Raw genomic sequence first — 21,181 nt, forward strand, 5'->3', positions numbered from 1 at the left:
CCCCGCGTCCCTCTGCCCCATCCCGCCCTCTGCAGCCTGGGGTCCTCTGTGCCCCGCGTCCCTCCGCCCCCTCCCCCCCTCTGCAGCCTGGGGTCCCCTGTGCCCCGCGTCCCTCCGCCCCCTCCCGCCCTCTGCAGCCTGGGGTCCCCTGTGCCCCGCGTCCCTCCGCCCCATCCCGCCCTCTGCAGCCTGGGGTCCCCTGTGCCCCGCGTCCCTCCGCCCCATCCCCCCCTCTGCAGCCTGGGGTCCCCTGTGCCCCGCGTCCCTCCGCCCCATCCCGCCCTCTGCAGCCTGGGGTCCCCTGTGCCTCGCGTCCCTCCGCCCCATCCCCCCCTCTGCAGCCTGGGGTCCCCTGTGCCCCGCGTCCCTCCGCCCCCTCCCCCCCTCTGCAGCCTGGGGTCCCCTGTGCCCCGCGTCCCTCCGCCCCCTCCTCCCCTCTGCAGCCTGGGGTCCCCTGTGCCCTGCGTCCCTCCGCCCCATCCCCCCCTCTGCAGCCTGGGGTCCCCTGTGCCCTGCGTCCCTCCGCCCCCTCCCGCCCTCTGCAGCCTGGGGTCCCCTGTGCCCCGCGTCCCTCCGCCCCATCCCGCCCTCTGCAGCCTGGGGTCCCCTGTGCCCCGCGTCCCTCCGCCCCATCCCGCCCTCTGCAGCCTGGGGTCCCCTGTGCCCCGCGTCCCTCCGCCCCATCCCCCCCTCTGCAGCCCGGGGTCCCCTGTGCCCCGCGTCCCTCCGCCCCATCCCGCCCCCTGCAGCCTGGGGTCCTCTGTGCCCCGCGTCCCTCCGCCCCATCCCCCCCTCTGCAGCCTGGGGTCCCCTGTGCCCCGCGTCCCTCCGCCCCATCCCGCCCTCTGCAGCCTGGGGTCCCCTGTGCCCTGCGTCCCTCCGCCCCATCCCCCCCTCTGCAGCCTGGGGTCCCCTGTGCCCTGCGTCCCTCCGCCCCCTCCCGCCCTCTGCAGCCTGGGGTCCTCTGTGCCCCGCGTCCCTCTGCCCCATCCCCCCCTCTGCAGCCTGGGGTCCCCTGTGCCCTGCGTCCCTCCGCCCCCTCCCGCCCTCTGCAGCCTGGGGTCCTCTGTGCCCCGCGTCCCTCTGCCCCATCCCCCCCTCTGCAGCCTGGGGTCTCCTGTGCCCCGCGTCCCTCCGCCCCATCCCCCCCTCTGCAGCCTGGGGTCCCCTGTGCCCCGCGTCCCTCCGCCCCATCCCCCCCTCTGCAGCCTGGGGTCCCCTGTGCCCCGCGTCCCTCCGCCCCATCCCGCCCTCTGCAGCCTGGGGTCCCCTGTGCCCTGCGTCCCTCCGCCCCATCCCCCCCTCTGCAGCCTGGGGTCCCCTGTGCCCTGCGTCCCTCCGCCCCCTCCCGCCCTCTGCAGCCTGGGGTCCCCTGTGCCCCGCGTCCCTCCGCCCCATCCCGCCCTCTGCAGCCTGGGGTCCCCTGTGCCCCGCGTCCCTCCGCCCCATCCCGCCCTCTGCAGCCTGGGGTCCTCTGTGCCCCGCGTCCCTCCGCCCCATCCCCCCCTCTGCAGCCTGGGGTCCTCTGTGCCCCGCGTCCCTCCGCCCCATCCCCCCCTCTGCAGCCTGGGGTCCTCTGTGCCCCGCGTCCCTCCGCCCCCTCCCGCCCTCTGCAGCCTGGGGTCCCCTGTGCCCCGCGTCCCTCCGCCCCATCCCGCCCTCTGCAGCCTGGGGTCCTCTGTGCCCCGCGTCCCTCCGCCCCATCCCGCCCTCTGCAGCCTGGGGTTCCGTGCGCCCCACGTCCCTGCTCCTGCTGGCCGGCGCGCCGCTGGGGGCCCTGAGCAGGAGGTGGCGGGGGTGCTGCGCAGTGGTGAGAGCCATGCTATAGATAGATCCCCTGCCCAGCCCGGTCGGCCCCGCCTGTCAGCGCGGGGTATTTTTGGGACGGCAGCTGCAGGCGTTTGTGACACTCGGTCTCTGAGTGCCGGGGCCTGGGCGCGGGAAGATGGGCTGGCCAGGCGCTGGGTGGGACGGACGCACGGCGCGCGTGTGACGGACGGACGGACGGCGGCTCTCGGAGCGGCAGAGCCCACCTGAGGCAAAGGCAGGTCCGGCCTCGCGCTGTGAGTAGCGGGCCCTGCCCTGGGGCCCCCGAGGGACGTGGGCCTAGGTCAGAGCACGCGGGCCCTGGGGGCCTAGCGCCGGGGGCAGGGCTCCCCCATGGACCGTGAGGGTCACAGAGGGGGCCCTGGGGGCCTAGCGCCGGGGGGAGGGCTCCCCCATGGACCGTGAGGGTCACAGAGGGGGCCCTGGGGGCCTAGCGCCGGGGGGAGGGCTCCCCCATGGACCGTGAGGGTCGCAGAGGGGGCCCTGGGGGCCTAGCGCCGGGGGGAGGGCTCCCCCATGGACCGTGAGGGTCACAGAGGGGGCCCTGGGGGCCTAGCGCCGGGGGGAGGGCTCCCCCATGGACCGTGAGGGTCGCAGAGGGGGCCCTGGGGGCCTAGCGCCGGGGGGAGGGCTCCCCCATGGACCGTGAGGGTCACAGAGGGGGCCCTGGGGGCCTAGCGCCGGGGGGAGGGCTCCCCCATGGACCGTGAGGGTCGCAGAGGGGGCCCTGGGGCCGAGCCCTGGCTGAGCCCAGGGCGATTCTGACACCATCACACGCAGCTGCCTGCGCCTGCCCCACCGGAGCCCTGCCTGCCCCAGAGCCAGCGGGGGGGGAGAGGGGATACCTGCCCCACCGGAGCCCTGCCTGCCCCAGACCCAGCGGGGGAGGGGGGAGAGGGGATACCTGCCCCACCGGAGCCCTGCCTGCTCCAGAGCCAGCGGGGGGGGAGAGGGGATACCTGCCCCACCGGAGCCCTGCCTGCCCCAGAGCCAGCGGGGGGGGAGAGGGGATACCTGCCCCACCGGAGCCCTGCCTGCCCCAGACCCAGCGGGGGAGGGGGGAGAGGGGATACCTGCCCCACCGGAGCCCTGCCTGCCCCAGAGCCAGCGGGGGAGGGGGGAGAGGGGATACCTGCCCCACCGGAGCCCTGCCTGCTCCAGAGCCAGCGGGGGGGGAGAGGGGATACCTGCCCCACCGGAGCCCTGCCTGCCCCAGACCCAGCAGGGGGGGGGGGGGAGAGGGGATACCTGCCCCACCGGAGCCCTGCCTGCCCCAGAGCCAGCGGGGGAGGGGGGGCACTTTCTCTGCCTTCTCACAATGTGACTCCCTCCCCCCCGCCGGCCACAGGCCCTGCTGCGCTGCCCCCGGGGGCCCAGGGGGTCGGGGTGGGGGCCCGTCTGGCTACTGGCCGGTCCCACCCGCCTCAGTGACAGCCCCTTATCAGCCCTTCAGCCTGGGCCAGGCCAGACCCGCAGGAATGCGGCTCCCGGCTCCTGATCCCGCAGGAATGTCCCAGCCCCAGCAGCCGGCAGGTCCCTCCTGCTTCCTGGCTGCCCCTTTTCCTATCCCCCCGCCCCACACGGACCTGCCCCTGCCCCTGCCTCCCTCTGCCCCCCGCCCCACACGGACCTGCCCCTGCCTCCCTCTGCCCCCCGCCCCACACGGACCTGCCCCTGCCTCCCTCTGCCCCCCGCCCCACACGGACCTGCCCCTGCCCCTGCCTCCCTCTGCCCCCCGCCCCACACGGACCTGCGCCTGCCTCCCTCTGCCCCCCGCCCCACACGGACCTGCCCCTGCCTCCCTCTGCCCCCCGCCCCACACGGACCTGCGCCTGCCTCCCTCTGCCCCCCGCCCCACACGGACCTGCCCCTGCCTCCCTCTGCCCCCCGCCCCACACGGACCTGCCCCTGCCTCCCTCTGCCCCCCGCCCCACACGGACCTGCGCCTGCCTCCCTCTGCCCCCCGCCCCACACGGACCTGCCCCTGCCTCCCTCTGCCCCCCGCCCCACACGGACCTGCGCCTGCCTCCCTCTGCCCCCCGCCCCACACGGACCTGCCCCTGCCCCTGCCTCCCTCTGCCCCCCGCCCCACACGGACCTGCGCCTGCCTCCCTCTGCCCCCCGCCCCACACGGACCTGCCCCTGCCTCCCTCTGCCCCCCGCCCCACACGGACCTGCCCCTGCCTCCCTCTGCCCCCCGCCCCACACGGACCTGCGCCTGCCTCCCTCTGCCCCCCGCCCCACACGGACCTGCCCCTGCCTCCCTCTGCCCCCCGCCCCACACGGACCTGCGCCTGCCTCCCTCTGCCCCCCGCCCCACACGGACCTGCCCCTGCCTCCCTCTGCCCCCCGCCCCACACGGACCTGCCCCTGCCTCCCTCTGCCCCCCGCCCCACACGGACCTGCCCCTGCCTCCCTCTGCCCCCCGCCCCACACGGACCTGCCCCTGCCTCCCTCTGCCCCACACCCCCACAGGGACATGCCCCTGCCTCCCTCTGCCCCACACCCCCACAGGGACATGCCCCTGCCTCCCTCTGCCCCACACCCCCACAGGGACATGCCCCTGCACCTCCTGCCTCCCTCTGCCCCACACCCCCACAGGGACATGCCCCTGCACCTCCTGCCTCCCTCTGCCCCACACCCCCACAGGGATATGCCCCTGCACCTCCTGCCTCCCTCTGCCCCACACCCCCACAGGGATATGCCCCTGCACCTCCTGCCTCCCTCTGCCCCACACCCCCACAGGGACATGCCCCTGCCCCTCCTGCCTCCCTCTGCCCCACACCCCCACAGGGACATGCCCCTGCCCCTCCTGCCTCCCTCTGCCCCACACCCCCACAGGGATATGCCCCTGCACCTCCTGCCTCCCTCTGCCCCACACCCCCACAGGGATATGCCCCTGCACCCCCTGCCTCCCTCTGCCCCACACCCCCACAGGGATATGCCCCTGCACCTCCTGCCTCCCTCTGCCCCACACCCCCACAGGGACATGCCCCTGCCCCTGCCTCCCTCTGCCCCACACCCCCACAGGGACATGCCCCTGCACCCCCTGCCTCCCTCTGCCCCACACCCCCACAGGGACATGCCCCTGCACCTCCTGCCTCCCTCTGCCCCACACCCCCACAGGGACATGCCCCTGCACCTCCTGCCTCCCTCTGCCCCACACCCCCACAGGGATATGCCCCTGCACCTCCTGCCTCCCTCTGCCCCACACCCCCACAGGGACATGCCCCTGCACCTCCTGCCTCCCTCTGCCCCACACCCCCACAGGGACATGCCCCTGCCCCTGCCTCCCTCTGCCTCACACTCCCACAGGGACATGCCCCTGCACCTCCTGCCTCTCTCTGCCCCACACCCCCACAGGGATATGCCCCTGCACCCCCTGCCTCCCTCTGCCCCACACCCCCACAGGGATATGCCCCTGCACCTCCTACCTCCCTCTGCCCCACACCCCCACAGGGACATGCCCCTGCCCCTGCCTCCCTCTGCCCCACACCCCCACAGGGATATGCCCCTGCACCTCCTGCCTCCCTCTGCCCCACACCCCCACAGGGACATGCTCCTGCCCCTGCCTCCCTCTGCCCCACACCCCCACAGGGATATGCCCCTGCACCTCCTGCCTCCCTCTGCCCCACACCCCCACAGGGATATGCCCCTGCACCTCCTGCCTCCCTCTGCCCCACACCCCCACAGGGATATGCCCCTGCACCTCCTGCCTCCCTCTGCCCCACACCCCCCTGTTGGGCTGCCTGCGTGCCGTGGCCTGGCGGACACCAGCGCCCAGTCTCTGGAGCCCACGGCCCTCCGGCCCACTGCCACAGCTGCCCTTAGTGCGGGGTGTGGGCTCCTGTGCCACTGCCCTTCCCCGTGCGTCCGTCCCTCGCCGCACGGGGCAGGGCACTGCCTTCTGGCTGGACTGGCTTGGGGCCCGAGAGGGGACGGGCCCGTGTCCCTTCCCCACCCCCAGGGCCTGTGTGATGATGCGTTGGGGTTCCCCCGCCTCCTGCACCCCGAAATGGCACAAACAGACTCCCCCAGCCAGTAGAACAGAGGAAGTTTATTGCCTCTCCAGGATACAGCACAGCACAGATGTCACCAGGCTACAGGGCAGGCCTAGGATGCCTCAGCCCCCTTGATATGGGGGGGGTCTCGGCTTCTAAACCCCCCAGCCTGTTGCTGAGGCTGCTTCCTCCATGCTCCCAGACAGACACTCACTCCCTTTCCTCCAGCCCTGGCCCCAGGCCAAGGCAGCATCCACCTTCCTTTGGTTCTCTCCTTGGGGGGTAGCTGGTCGGCCCGGTTGAGAGATCCCTTTGCATAATGACCCATCCCTGTCCTTCTGGGCCGTGGTACCGGCAGCAGCCACAAAGCCAGCATAGAAAGCAGCGCGATACCCCCACTACGTCACAGTTCTCCCCCCTCCGAGAGCGAACTGAGCAGGGTCACTCCGCTCGTGACCTAGGGAAGTTCGGGTCCTCTGCGTGGGAACCCGCCCCGGGGACATGGGTGCTCCCCTTGACTCGGGCCGGCCGTGGCGAGGACCCACATGAGCTGGCTTCCCTCTGTCCACTCGCCGCCCCGCTCCAGGGCGACTGGCACAGGCCTGTCCTCGGGGGTCACACCCACCCTTCCGCTGGCCTTGATCTCTGGCCGGGGTCTCTCGGGCTGGGGCCATGAGCCCAGTGAGCCTTCTCTGGACAACCAGGGCATCTTCCACCCCCGAAGCTCCATCCAGGGGGGTCTTCCCCTCCCATAACTCTCTCAGCAAGCCCAGAGGGTCTATCTGGGGTAGGGACCCCCGAGCCGCTTTCCTCCTGTCTTGGGCCTTCCCGCCCCTCTGGCAGGAGTCACAGGACCGGCAGTACCGCTGCACGGCTGTGTGACGTAGTGGGGGTACCTGGCTGGTTTCTATGCTGCTGGCTCTGGGGGAACCCCCACTGGTTGCCGTGGGTACCACGACCCAGCAAAACAGGATGAGTCACTATGCAAACCAGTGGCCAGACACCCCCCATGGAGAGGAACAAAGGAAGGTGGAATGCTGCCTTGGCTTGGGGGCAGGGCTGGAAGTTAGTGGGTTGGTTGCTGGCTGTCGGAGGGCATGGAGGAGAGCCTAGGGGAAGGGGCTGGAGTTTAGGGGCCCAGTCTCCCCCATCTCAAGGGGGCCTGAGGCATCCTAGCCCAGTTCCTGTAACCAGATTACATCTGTGCTGCGCTGTGCTGGAGGAGCAATAAACCACCCTCAATTCCACTGGCTGGTGCAGTCTGTTTGTGCCATTTCGGGGTGCAGGAGACGGGGAACCCCCAACGCGCCGTCACACTGGTGTCAGAAGTGGGATGCACTGCACCCCGTGGATGGAGCTTCCAGCGGCAAGCGACAAGGCGCAGTAGAAGCAAGAGCCCTGGAGCCAGGCGTGCTGGAGACAGAGCGAAGCGGTTCCTGGGAATCGTGGGGCGCTGCAGCACTAGACTGGTGAGTCTGCACCGAGGGGCCCAGCGGGCAGATGGCCTACGCCCAACTCTTGAAGGCAGAGCTGGTGGGGCTGTGCAGAGAGAGGGGCTTGCCTGTGCAGAAAGCAACCAAGGCCCAGCTGATTGCTCAGCTAGAAGAGAACGACCAGCCACAGGGCCAGGATCTTGTCCCCAGGGGAAGCAGCCAGACCCCCCCTGAGAGTGTGTCAGGCTCAGAGAGGGGGAGGAGCGCTGGAACCCACAGGAGAGATGAGACAGCTTCCCCCAGGAGGCCTGCAAGCTGCAGCCCATCTAGGGCAGGGGCCAGCCAAGCAGAGCTGCGGCGGCTGGAGATCCAGCTGCGGATCAAGGAATTGGAAGTAGAGGACCGAGAGAGGGACCGCCAGGACCGAGAAAGGGAGCGCCAAGATCGAGAGAGGCAGCGGCAGCATGAGCTGGCCATGGCAGAGCGGAGAACCGGCGGGGCACCGGCTGCGCCAAGTGCGGATGGGCCCCAGGGTCCCAGGACTGCCAGATGCTTGGAGAGGCCCGTGGTGGCCCAATTGAAGGACATGGGTGACATAGACGGGTTCCTCAGTGCCTTTGAGAGGGCCTGTGGACTGCAACGGGTTCCCCCAGCTGACTGGCTGCAGGAGCTCATCCCCGCACTGAACCAGGAGGCGGCCGGAGTGCTCAGCCAGCTGGAGGACCTACAGCCAGGGGATTACAACCGAGTCAAGGAGGCCCTGCTGCACAAGTTCGGGCTGACCCCCGAGATGTACAGGAAGAAGTTCCGGGGGGTACAGAAAGGGCCACGGGAGACCTATGTGGATCTGGTCTCCCGCCTGGCGCAATACTGCCGCAAGTGGGTGTCTGGAGTCGGAGCCCAGACTGCAGAGGAGCTGCTCAAGCTGGTCATGATGGAGCAGTTCTATGCAGCGTGCCCACCCAAACTGAGGCTGTGGCTCAAGGACCGGAGACCAGAGAACCCCCAGGAGGCCGGGAGACTGGCGGATGAGTTCACGGAGAGCCGGTCCGGGTGTGAACGGGAGTCCCGGAGAGAAAGGGAACCGCGCAGAGACCGGATCTCGGCTGAGCGACAGAGGGAGTCAACTACGGGGCGAGACCAAGGAACAGGTCATCTGTGCCCCAGAGAACCAGCCAGGGCCTGGACAGAGACAGCCCAAAGCCTAACTTGCCAGCGCTGTGGGCAAAAAGGCCACAAGAGGGCTCAGTGCACCAGGTCCCAGGACCGGGGACTTTCCAGGGTTAACTGGCTGGGGCGGGAGGAAGGGCAGGCTGCCCCAGAGGCAGGGGCTGGCAGGCAAACCTCAGCTCAGAGAGAGGGGAAGGATGCTCAGTGCACCTCCCCTGGGAGGTCTGATTCTCAGGAGGCGGATTTCTCCGTGTACCGGGTGGGGGCAGGACGGCCCCTGCGGAGCGAGTGCCTCATACCCCTGGAGGTGGATGGTAGGAAGGTGACGGGCTTCTGGGACACGGGGGCGGAGGTGACTCTGGCCCGATCCGACATAGTGGCCCCGGAGCGGATACTACCCCACGCGCAGCTGACCCTGAAGGGCATAGACGGGTCCCCGTTTAAGGTGCCTGTAGCCAGGGTGCATCTGAAATGGGGGGCCAAGGAGGGCCTCAAGGAAGTGGGGGTGCACCCGCACTTGCCCACCGAGGTGCTGATGGGGAACGACCTAGAGGAGTGGCCCCATGAATCCCAGCGGGCTCTAGTCACTACCCGGAGCCAGAGCCAGCGGGGGGCTGACAACGTGGGTCCAGGGAAGGACTCCTGGCAGCGTCCTCAGGGTCCCATCCCAGTGGACACGGGGTCCAGCCAGGCTGGGACTCCGGACCTAGGCAGAGGTGGGGGACAGGTCCCGATCCCTGCCTCAGCAGCTGAATTCCAGGCTGAGGTGCAGGCAGACCCCTCCTTGCAGAGGCTGAGGGACCAGGCTGGCCTCCGTGCAGCTCAGCCCCGGGGGAGAGGTGGCCAGGAGAGATTCCTGCGGGAGCGTGGGCTCCTGTTCCGTGAGTGGCTCCCCCCCAGGAAGGCGAGGGCATGGAGGGTAGAGCGGCAGCTGGTCGTCCCCCGAAAGTATCGCCTCAAGCTGCTGTATTTGGCCCACGATTCCCCCGTTGGGGGCCACCGGGGGATCCGGAGCACCCGGCTGAAGCTGCTCCAGCACTTCTATTGGCCGGGAATCTTTACAGCCGTGCAGCGGTACTGCCGGTCCTGTGACTCCTGCCAGAGGGGCGGGAAGGCCCAAGACAGGAGGAAAGCGGCTTGGGGGTCTCTACCCCAGATAGACCCTCTGGGCTGGCTGAGAGAGTTATGGGAGGGGAAGTCCTCCCTGGATGGAGCATCGGGGGTGGAAGCCGCCCTGGCTGTCCAGAGAAGGCTCGCTGGGCTCATGGCCCCGGCCCGAGAAACCCCGGCCAGAGACCAAGGCCAGTGGAAGGGTGGGTGTGACCCCCGAGGACAGGCCTGCGCCAGTCGCCCTGGAGCGGGGCGGCGAGTGGACAGAGGGAAGCCAATTCATGTGGGGCCTCGCCACGGCCGGCCCGAGTCAAGGGGAGCACCCATGTCCCCGGGGCGGGTTCCCACGCAGAGGACCCGAACTTCCCCAGGTCACGAGCGGAGTGACCCTGCTCAGTTCGCTCTCGGAGGGGGGAGAACTGTGACGTAGTGGGGGTACCTGGCTGGTTTCTATGCTGCTGGCTCTGGGGGAACCCCCACTGGTTGCCGTGGGTACCACGACCCAGCAAAACAGGATGAGTCACTATGCAAACCAGTGGCCAGACACCCCCCATGGAGAGGAACAAAGGAAGGTGGAATGCTGCCTTGGCTTGGGGGCAGGGCTGGAAGTTAGTGGGTTGGTTGCTGGCTGTCGGAGGGCATGGAGGAGAGCCTAGGGGAAGGGGCTGGAGTTTAGGGGCCCAGTCTCCCCCATCTCAAGGGGGCCTGAGGCATCCTAGCCCAGTTCCTGTAACCAGATTACATCTGTGCTGCGCTGTGCTGGAGGAGCAATAAACCACCCTCAATTCCACTGGCTGGTGCAGTCTGTTTGTGCCATTTCGGGGTGCAGGAGACGGGGAACCCCCAACGCGCCGTCACAGGCTGTAAAGATTCCCGGCCAATAGAAGTGCTGGAGCAGCCTCAGCCGGGTGCTCCGGATCCCCCGGTGGCCCCCAACGGGGACATCGTGGGCCAAATACAGCAGCTTGAGGCGATACTTTCGGGGGACAACCAGCTGCCGCGGGACCCCCCATGCCCTCGCCTTCCTGGGGGGGAGCCATTCCCGGAACAGGAGTCCACACCCCCGCAGGAATCTCTCCTGGCCACCTCTCCCCCGGGGCTGAGCTGCACGGAGGCCAGCCTGGTCCCTCAGCCTCTGCAAGGAGGGGTCTGCCTGCACCTCAGCCTGGAATTCAGCTGCTGAGGCAGGGATCGGGACCTGTCCCCCACCTTTGCCTAGGTCCGGAGTCCCAGCCTGGCTGGACCCCGTGTCCACTGGGATGGGACCCTGAGGACGCTGCCAGGAGTCCTTCCCTGGACCCACGTTGTCAGCCCCCCGCTGGCTCTGGCTCCAGATGGTGACTAGAGCCCGCTGGGATTCATGGGGCCTCTCCTCTAGGTCATTCCCCATCAGAACCTCGGTGGGCAAGTGCGGGTGCACCCCCACTTCCTTGAGGCCTTCCTTGGCCCCCCATTTCAGATGCACCCTGGCTACAGGCACCTTAAACGGGGACCCGTCTATGCCCTTCAGGGTCAGCTGGGTGTGGGGTAATATCCGGTCTAGGGCCACTATGTCGGATCGGGCCAGAGTCACCTCCGCCCCCGTGTCCCAGAAGCCCGTCACCTTCCTACCATCCACCTCCAGGGGTATGAGGCACTCGCTCCGCAGGGGCCGTCCTGCCCCCACCCGGTACACGGAGAAATCCGCCTCCTGAGAATCAGACCTCCCAGGGGAGGTGCACTGAGCATCCTTCCCCTCTCTCTGAGCTGAGGTTTGCCTGCCAGCCCCTGCCTCTGGGGCAGCCTGCCCTTCCTCCCGCCCCAGCCAGTTAACCCTGGAAAGTCCCCGGTCCTGGGACCTGGTGCACTGAGCCCTCTTGTGGCCTTTTTGCCCACAGCGATGGCAAGTTAGTCTTTGGGCTGTCTCTGTCCAGGCCCTGGCTGGTTCTCTGGGGCGCAGACGACCTGTTCCTTGGGCTCGCCTCGGAGTTGACTCCCTCCGTCGCTCAGCCGAGATCTGGTCTCTGCGCGATTCCCTTTCTCTCCGGGACTCCCGTTCACACCCGGACCGGCTCTCCGTGAACTCATCCGCCAGTCTCCCGGCCTCCTGGGGGTTCTCTGGTCTCCGGTCCTTGAGCCAAAGCTTCAGTTTGGGTGGGCACGCTTCATAGAACTGCTCCATCAGGACCAGCTTGAGCAGCTCCTCTGCGGTCTGGGCTCCGACTCCAGACACCCACTTGCGGCCGTGTTGCGCCAGGCAGGAGGCCAGGTCCACATAGGTCTCCCGTGGCCCTTTCTGTACCCCCCGGAACTTCTTCCTGTACATCTCGGGGGTCAGCCCGAACTTGTGCAGCAGGGCCTCCTTGACTCGGTTGTAATCCCCTGGCTGTAGGTCCTCCAGCTGACTGAGCACTCCGGCCGCCTCCTGGTTCAGTGCGGGGACGAGCTCCTGCAGCCAGTCAGCTGGGGGAACCCGTTGCAGTCCACAGGCCCTCTCAAAGGCACTGAGGAACCCGTCTATGTCACCCATGTCCTTCAGTTGGGCCACCACGAGCCTCTCCAAGCGTCTGGGACCCTGGGGCCCATCCACTCTTGGCGCAGCCGGGGCCCCGCCGGTTCTCCGCTCTGCCATGGCCAACTCATGCTGTTGCTGCCTCTCTCGATCCTCGCGGTCCCTCTCTCGGTCCTGGCGATCCCTTTCTCGGTCCTGGCGGTCCCTCTCTCAGTCCTCTACTTCCAATTCCTTGATCCGCAGCTGGATCTCCAGGCGCCGCAGCTCCGCTGGGCTGGCCCCTACCCTAGATGGGCTACGGCTTGCAGGCCTCCCAGGGGAAGCTGTCTCATCTCTCCGGTGGGGTCCAGTGCTCTGCCCCCTCTCCGAGCCTGACACACTCTCAGGAGGGGTCTGGCTGCTTCCCTGGGGACAGATTCTTGGCCCTGTGGCTGGTCATTCTCTTCCAGCTGGGCAATCAGCTGGGCCTTGGTTGCTTTCTGCACAGGCAAGTCCCTCTCTCTGCACAGCCCCACCAGCTCTGCCTTCAAGAGTCGGGCGTAGGCCATCTGCCCGCTGGGCCCCTCGGTGCAGACTCACCAGTCTAGTGCTGCAGCGCCCCACGATTCCCAGGAACCGCTTCGCTCTGCCTCAAGCACGCCTGGCTCCAGGGCTCTTGCTTCTACTGCGCCTTGTCGCTCGCCGCTGGAAGCTCCATCCACGGGGTGCAGTGCATCCCACTTCTGACACCAGTGTGACACCCCCGCCTCCTGCACCCCCGAAATGGCACGAACAGACTCCACCAGCCGGTAGAACAGAGGGAGTTTATTGCCTCTCCAAGATACAGCCCAGCACAGATGTCACCAGGCTACAGGACAGGCCTAGGATGCCTCAGCCCCCCTTGATATGGGGGGGGGGGTCTCGGCTTCTAAACCCCCCAGCCTGTTGCTGAGGCTGCTTCCTCTATCCTCCCAGACAGGAACTCACTCCCTCTCCTCCAGCCCTGCCCCCCAGCCAGGGCAGCATCCACCTTCCTTTGGTTCTCTCCTTGGGGGGTAGCTGGTCGGCCCGGTTGAGAGATCCCTTTGCATAATGCCCCATCCCTGTCCTTCTGGGCCGTGGTACCGGCAGCAGCCAGTGGGGTTACCCCAGAGCCAGCATAGAAAGCAGCGCGATACCCCCACTACGTCACAGCCTGCCAGTCCCCTGCCCTGGCGCCCGACCCGAGCCGGAGGCCTCTCGGGCGGCCCATTTCCTGGCACCCCCCAGCCAGCCAGCCCCCAAATCTCTCGGAGCCAGGTGGGGCTGGCGTGCCCTGGAGGGGAGTGGTCCCAAGCCCTCTGCCCACCCGGTGAGCCTGGTCTCAGCAGGCGCCTGCTTGGCCGCTTTCGGTGTAGCTGGGCGGCAAGGGGCTTGGGCCCCAGACAGACGCTCTGCAGGGCACAGCAGGCCCTGGGGGGGGCCGGGTTGCATGTGCGATTGGCCAGGCTCGCGGGGCCCGTGCACTGCCTGGGCCTGGCCTGTGGGCCCCTGCCGGCCGGTTGTGGGTGATCAGAGCCCTGGGAGCGTGGCCCGGGGGCCCCTGCCGGCCGGTTGTGGGTGATCAGAGCCCTGGGAGCGCGGCCCGGGGGCCCCTGCCGGCCGGTTGTGGGTGATCAGAGCCCTGGGAGCGCGGCCCGGGGGCCCCTGCCGGCCGGTTGTGGGTGATCAGAGCTCTGGGAGCGCGGCCCGGGGGCCCTGTCGGCCGGTTGTGGGTGATCAGAGCCCTGGGAGCGCGGCCCGGGGGCCCTGTCGGCCGGTTGTGGGTGATCAGAGCCCTGGGAGCGTGGCCCGGGGGCCCTGCCGGCCGGTTGTGGGTGATCAGAGCCCTGGGAGCGCGGCCCGGGGGCCCTGTCGGCCGGTTGTGGGTGATCAGAGCCCTGGGAGCGCGGCCCGGGGCCCCTGCCGGCCGGTTGTGGGTGATCAGAGCCCTGGGAGCGCGGCCCAGGGGCCCTGCCGGCCGGTTGTGGGTGATCAGAGCCCTGGGAGCGCGGCCCGGGGGCCCCTGTCGGCCGGTTGTGGGTGATCAGAACCCTGGTAGTGTGGCCAGGGGGCCCTGCCGGCCGGTTGTGGGTGATCAGAGCCCTGGGAGCGCGGCCCGGGGGCCCCTGCCGGCCGGTTGTGGGTGATCAGAGCCCTGGGAGCGCGGCCCAGGGGCCCTGCCGGCCGGTTGTGGGTGATCAGAGCCCTGGGAGCGCGGCCCGGGGGCCCCTGCCGGCCGGTTGTGGGTGATCAGAGCCCTGGGAGCGTGGCCCGGGGGCCCCTGCCGGCCGGTTGTGGGTGATCAGAGCCCTGGGAGCGCGGCCCGGGGGCCCTGCCGGCCAGTTGTGGGTGATCAGAGCCCTGGGAGCGTGGCCCGGGGACCCCTGCCGGCCGGTTGTGGGTGATCAGAGCCCTGGGAGCGCGACCCGGGGGCCCCTGCCGGCCGGTTGTGGGTGATCAGAGCCCTGGGAGTGTGGCCCGGGGACCCCTGCCGGCCGGTTGTGGGTGATCAGAGCCCTGGGAGTGTGGCCCGGGGGCCCTGCCGGCCGGTTGTGGGTGATCAGAGCCCTGGGAGCGCGGCCCAGGGGCCCCTGCCGGCCGGTTGTGGGTGATCAGAGCCCTGGTAGTGTGGCCCGGGGACCCCTGCCGGCCGGTTGTGGGTGATCAGAGCCCTGGGAGCGCGACCCGGGGGCCCCTGTCGGCCGGTTGTGGGTGATCAGAGCCCTGGGAGCGCGGCCCGGGGGCCCCTGCCGGCCGGTTGTGGGTGATCAGAGCCCTGGGAGTGTGGCCCAGGGGCCCCTGCCGGCCGGTTGTGGGTGATCAGAGCCCTGGGAGCGTGGACCGGGGGCCCCTGCCGGCCGGTTGTGGGTGATCAGAACCCTGGTAGTGTGGCCAGGGGGCCCTGCCGGCCGGTTGTGGGTGATCAGAGCCCTGGGAGCGCGACCCGGGGGCCCCTGCCGGCCGGTTGTGGGTGATCAGAGCCCTGGGAGCGCGACCCGGGGGCCCCTGCCGGCCGGTTGTGGGTGATCAGAGCCCTGGGAGCGCGGCCCAGGGACCCCTGCCGGCCGGTTGTGGGTGATCAGAGCCCTGGGAGCGCAGCCCGGGGGCCCCTGCCGGCCGGTTGTGGGTGATCAGAGCCCTGGGAGCGCAGCCCGGGGGCCCCTGCCGGCCGGTTGTGGGTGATCAGAGCCCTGGGAGCGCGGCCCGGGGGCCCTGCCGGCCGGTTGTGGGTGATCAGAGCCCTGGGAGCGCGGCCCGGGGGCCCCTGCCGGCCGGTTGTGGGCTATCAGAGCCCTGGGAGTGTGACCCGGGGGCCCTGCCGGCCGGTTGTGGGTGATCAGAGCCCTGGGAGTGTGACCCGGGGGCCCCTGCCGGCCGGTTGTGGGTGATCAGAGCCCTGGGAGCGCGGCCCGGGGGCCCCTGCCGGCCGGTTGTGGGTGATCAGAGCCCTGGGAGCGCGGCCCGGGGGCCCTGTCGGCCGGTTGTGGGTGATCAGAGCCCTGGGAGCGCGGCCCGGGGGCCCTGCCGGCCGGTTGTGGGTGATCAGAGCCCTGGGAGCGTGGCCCGGGGGCCCCTGCCGGCCGGTTGTGGGTGATCAGAGCCCTGGGAGCGTGGCCCGGGGGCCCCTGCCGGCCGGTTGTGGGCGATCAGAGCCCTGGGAGCGCGGCCCGGGGGCCCCTGCCGGCCGGTTGTGGGTGATCAGAGCCCTGGGAGCGCGACCCGGGGGCCCCTGCCGGCCGGTTGTGGGTGATCAGAGCCCTGGGAGCGCGGCCCGGGGGCCCCTGCCGGCCGGTTGTGGGTGATCAGAGCCCTGGGAGCGCGGCCCAGGGGCCCCTGCCGGCCGGTTGTGGGTGATCAGAGCCCTGGGAGCGCGGCCCGGGGGCCCCTGCCGGCCGGTTGTGGGTGATCAGAGCCCTGGGAGCGTGGCCCGGGGGCCCCTGTCGGCCAGTTGTGGGTGATCAGAGCCCTGGGAGCGCGGCCCAGGGGCCCCTGCCGGCCGGTTGTGGGTGATCAGAGCCCTGGGAGCGCGGCCCGGGGGCCCTGCCGGCCGGTTGTGGGTGATCAGAGCCCTGGGAGCGCGGCCCGGGGGCCCCTGCCGGCCGGTTGTGGGTGATCAGAGCCCTGGGAGCGCGGCCCGGGGGCCCCTGCCGGCCGGTTGTGGGTGATCAGAGCCCTGGGAGCGCGGCCCGGGGGCCCCTGCCGGCCGGTTGTGGGTGATCAGAGCCCTGGGAGCGCGGCCCGGGGGCCCCTGCCGGCTAGTTGTGGGTGATCAGAGCCCTGGGAGCGCGGCCCGGGGGCCCCTGCCGGCCGGTTGTGGGTGATCAGAGCCCTGGGAGCGCGGCCCGGGGGCCCCTGCCGGCCGGTTGTGGGTGATCAGAGCCCTGGGAGCGCGGCCCGGGGGCCCTGCCGGCCGGTTGTGGGTGATCAGAGCCCTGGGAGCGCGGCCCGGGGGCCCCTGCCGGCCGGTTGTGGGTGATCAGAGCCCTGGGAGCGCGGCCCGGGGGCCCCTGCCGGCCGGTTGTGGGTGATCAGAGCCCTGGGAGCGCGGCCCGGGGGCCCCTGCCGGCCGGTTGTGGGTGATCAGAGCCCTGGGAGCGCGGCCCGGGGGCCCCTGCCGGCCGGTTGTGGGTGATCAGAGCCCTGGGAGCGCGGCCCGGGGGCCCCTGCCGGCTAGTTGTGGGTGATCAGAGCCCTGGGAGCGCGGCCCGGGGGCCCCTGCCGGCCGGTTGTGGGTGATCAGAGCCCTGGGAGCGCGGCCCGGGGGCCCCTGCCGGCCGGTTGTGGGTGATCAGAGCCCTGGGAGCGCGGCCCGGGGGCCCCTGCCGGCCGGTTGTGGGTGATCAGAGCCCTGGGAGCGTGGCCCGGGGGCCCCTGCCGGCCGGTTGTGGGCGATCAGAGCCCTGGGAGCGCGGCCCGGGGGCCCCTGCCGGCCGGTTGTGGGTGATCAGAGCCCTGGGAGCGCGGCCCGGGGGCCCCTGCCGGCCGGTTGTGGGCGATCAGAGCCCTGGGAGCGCGGCCCAGGGGCCCTGCCGGCCGGTTGTGGGTGATCAGAGCCCTGGGAGCGCGGCCCGGGGGCCCCTGCCGGCCGGTTGTGGGTGATCAGAGCCCTGGGAGCGCGGCCCGGGGGCCCCTGTCGGCCAGTTGTGGGTGATCAGAGCCCTGGGAGCGCGGCCCGGGGGCCCCTGCCGGCCGGTTGTGGGTGATCAGAGCTCTGGGAGCGCGGCCCGGGGCCCCTGCCGGCCGGTTGTGGGTGATCAGAGCCCTGGGCCTGGCCTGTGGGCCCCTGCCGGCCGGTTGTGGGTGATCAGAGCCCTGGGAGCGCGGCCCGGGGGCCCCTGCCGGCCGGTTGTGGGTGATCAGAGCCCTGGGAGCGTGGCCCGGGGGCCCCTGCCGGCCGGTTGTGGGCGATCAGAGCCCTGGGAGCGCAGCCCGGGGGCCCCTGCCGGCCGGTTGTGGGTGATCAGAGCCCTGGGAGCGTGGCCCGGGGGCCCCTGCCGGCCGGTTGTGGGTGATCAGAGCCCTGGGAGCGTGGCCCGGGGGCCCCTGCCGGCCGGTTGTGGGCGATCAGAGCCCTGGGAGCGCGGCCCGGGGGCCCCTGCCGGCCGGTTGTGGGTGATCAGAGCCCTGGGAGTGTGGCCCAGGGGCCCCTGCCGGCCGGTTGTGGGTGATCAGAGCCCTGGGAGCGCGGCCCAGGGGCCCCTGCCGGCCGGTTGTGGGTGATCAGAGCCCTGGGAGCGTGGCCCGGGGGCCCCTGCCGGCCGGTTGTGGGTGATCAGAGCCCTGGGAGCGCGGCCCGGGGGCCCCTGCCGGCCGGTTGTGGGCGATCAGAGCCCTGGGAGCGCGGCCCGGGGGCCCCTGCCGGCCGGTTGTGGGCGATCAGAGCCCTGGGAGCGCAGCCCGGGGGCCCCTGCCGGCCGGTTGTGGGTGATCAGAGCCCTGGGAGCGCGGCCCGGGGGCCCCTGCCGGCCGGTTGTGGGTGATCAGAGCCCTGGGAGCGCGGCCCGGGGGCCCCTGCCGGCCGGTTGTGGGTGATCAGAGCCCTGGGAGCGCGGCCCGGGGGCCCTGCCGGCCGGTTGTGGGTGATCAGAGCCCTGGGAGCGCGGCCCGGGGGCCCTGCCGGCCGGTTGTGGGTGATCAGAGCCCTGGGAGCGCGGCCAGGGGGCCCCTGCCGGCCGGTTGTGGGTGATCAGAGCCCTGGGAGCGCGGCCCGGGGGCCCTGCCGGCCGGTTGTGGGTGATCAGAGCCCTGGGAGCGCGGCCCGGGGGCCCCTGCCGGCCGGTTGTGGGTGATCAGAGCCCTGGGAGCGCGACCCGGGGGCCCCTGCCGGCCGGTTGTGGGTGATCAGAGCCCTGGGAGCGCGGCCAGGGGGCCCCTGTCGGCCAGTTGTGGGTGATCAGAGCCCTGGGAGCGCGGCCCGGGGGCCCTGTCGGCCGGTTGTGGGTGATCAGAGCCCTGGGAGCGCGGCCCGGGGGCCCTGCCGGCCGGTTGTGGGTGATCAGAGCCCTGGGAGCGCGGCCCGGGGGCCCTGCCGGCCGGTTGTGGGTGATCAGAGCCCTGGGAGCGCGGCCAGGGGGCCCCTGCCGGCCGGTTGTGGGTGATCAGAGCCCTGGGAGCGCGGCCCGGGGGCCCTGCCGGCCGGTTGTGGGTGATCAGAGCCCTGGGAGCGCGGCCCGGGGGCCCCTGCCGGCCGGTTGTGGGTGATCAGAGCCCTGGGAGCGCGACCCGGGGGCCCCTGCCGGCCGGTTGTGGGTGATCAGAGCCCTGGGAGCGCGGCCAGGGGGCCCCTGTCGGCCAGTTGTGGGTGATCAGAGCCCTGGGAGCGCGGCCCGGGGGCCCTGTCGGCCGGTTGTGGGTGATCAGAGCCCTGGGAGCGCGGCCCGGGGGCCCTGCCGGCCGGTTGTGGGTGATCAGAGCCCTGGGAGCGCGGCCCGGGGGCCCCTGCCGGCCGGTTGTGGGTGATCAGAGCCCTGGGAGCGCGGCCCGGGGGCCCCTGCCGGCCGGTTGTGGGTGATCAGAGCCCTGGGAGCGCGGCCCAGGGGCCCCTGCCGGCTAGTTGTGGGTGATCAGAGCCCTGGGAGCGCGGCCCGGGGGCCCTGCCGGCCGGTTGTGGGTGATCAGAGCCCTGGGAGCGCAGCCCGGGGGCCCCTGCCGGCCGGTTGTGGGCGATCAGAGCCCTGGGAGCGTGGCCCGGGGGCCCCTGCCGGCCGGTTGTGGGTGATCAGAGCCCTGGGAGCGCGGCCCGGGGGCCCCTGCCGGCCGGTTGTGGGTGATCAGAGCCCTGGGAGCGCGGCCCGGGGGCCCTGCCGGCCGGTTGTGGGTGATCAGAGCCCTGGGAGCGCGACCCGGGGGCCCCTGCCGGCCGGTTGTGGGTGATCAGAGCCCTGGGAGCGCGGCCCGGGGGCCCTGCCGGCCGGTTGTGGGTGATCAGAGCCCTGGGAGCGCGACCCGGGGGCCCCTGCCGGCCGGTTGTGGGCGATCAGAGCCCTGGGAGCGCGGCCCGGGGGCCCTGCCGGCCGGTTGTGGGCGATCAGAGCCCTGGGAGCGCGGCCCGGGGGCCCCTGCCGGCCGGTTGTGGGTGATCAGAGCCCTGGGAGCGTGGCCCGGGGGCCCCTGCCGGCCGGTTGTGGGCGATCAGAGCCCTGGGAGCGCGGCCCGGGGGCCCCTGCCGGCCGGTTGTGGGTGATCAGAGCCCTGGGAGTGTGGCCCAGGGGCCCCTGCCGGCCGGTTGTGGGTGATCAGAGCCCTGGGAGCGCGGCCCAGGGGCCCCTGCCGGCCGGTTGTGGGTGATCAGAGCCCTGGGAGCGTGGCCCGGGGGCCCCTGCCGGCCGGTTGTGGGTGATCAGAGCCCTGGGAGCGCGGCCCGGGGGCCCCTGCCGGCCGGTTGTGGGCGATCAGAGCCCTGGGAGCGCAGCCCGGGGGCCCCTGCCGGCCGGTTGTGGGTGATCAGAGCCCTGGGAGCGCGGCCCGGGGGCCCCTGCCGGCCGGTTGTGGGTGATCAGAGCCCTGGGAGCGCGGCCCGGGGGCCCCTGCCGGCCGGTTGTGGGTGATCAGAGCCCTGGGAGCGCGGCCCGGGGGCCCTGCCGGCCGGTTGTGGGTGATCAGAGCCCTGGGAGCGCGGCCCGGGGCCCCTGCCGGCCGGTTGTGGGTGATCAGAGCCCTGGGAGCGCGGCCCGGGGGCCCCTGCCGGCCGGTTGTGGGTGATCAGAGCCCTGGGAGCGCGGCCCGGGGGCCCTGCCGGCCGGTTGTGGGTGATCAGAGCCCTGGGAGCGCGGCCCGGGGGCCCCTGCCGGCCGGTTGTGGGTGATCAGAGCCCTGGGAGCGCGACCCGGGGGCCCCTGCCGGCCGGTTGTGGGTGATCAGAGCCCTGGGAGCGCGGCCAGGGGGCCCCTGTCGGCCAGTTGTGGGTGATCAGAGCCCTGGGAGCGCGGCCCGGGGGCCCTGTCGGCCGGTTGTGGGTGATCAGAGCCCTGGGAGCGCGGCCCGGGGGCCCTGCCGGCCGGTTGTGGGTGATCAGAGCCCTGGGAGCGCGGCCCGGGGGCCCTGCCGGCCGGTTGTGGGTGATCAGAGCCCTGGGAGCGCGGCCAGGGGGCCCCTGCCGGCCGGTTGTGGGTGATCAGAGCCCTGGGAGCGCGGCCCGGGGGCCCCTGCCGGCCGGTTGTGGGTGATCAGAGCCCTGGGAGCGCGGCCCGGGGGCCCCTGCCGGCCGGTTGTGGGTGATCAGAGCCCTGGGAGCGCGACCCGGGGGCCCCTGCCGGCCGGTTGTGGGTGATCAGAGCCCTGGGAGCGCGGCCCGGGGGCCCCTGTCGGCCAGTTGTGGGTGATCAGAGCCCTGGGAGCGCGGCCCGGGGGCCCTGTCGGCCGGTTGTGGGTGATCAGAGCCCTGGGAGCGCGGCCCGGGGGCCCCTGCCGGCCGGTTGTGGGTGATCAGAGCCCTGGGAGCGCGGCCCGGGGGCCCCTGCCGGCCGGTTGTGGGTGATCAGAGCCCTGGGAGCGCGGCCCGGGGGCCCCTGCCGGCCGGTTGTGGGTGATCAGAGCCCTGGGAGCGCGGCCCAGGGGCCCCTGCCGGCCGGTTGTGGGTGATCAGAGCCCTGGGAGCGCGGCCCGGGGGCCCCTGCCGGCCGGTTGTGGGTGATCAGAGCCCTGGGAGC

General features: G+C 71.9%; 1 protein-coding gene across 3 annotated transcripts in view; it reads left to right on the forward strand.

Annotated features, from left to right (window-relative positions):
- The first annotated feature begins 1,921 nt into the window (after nucleotides 1-1,921).
- Nucleotides 1,922-21,181, forward strand: part of LOC142823518 (obscurin-like protein 1) — a 45,250-nt gene continuing 25,990 nt past the window's right edge. For all 3 annotated transcript variants that reach the window (XM_089779580.1, XM_089779582.1, XM_089779581.1), the window contains exon 1: nucleotides 1,922-2,063. The gene's annotated coding sequence lies outside the window, so the exon portion shown is untranslated. The remainder of the gene's footprint in view (nucleotides 2,064-21,181) is intronic.

The sequence above is a fragment of the Pelodiscus sinensis genome, chromosome 7 (genome assembly GCF_052426305.1).
Source record: "Pelodiscus sinensis isolate ZL-2025 chromosome 7, ASM5242630v1, whole genome shotgun sequence".
NCBI classification, from domain to species: Eukaryota; Metazoa; Chordata; order Testudines; family Trionychidae; genus Pelodiscus; species Pelodiscus sinensis.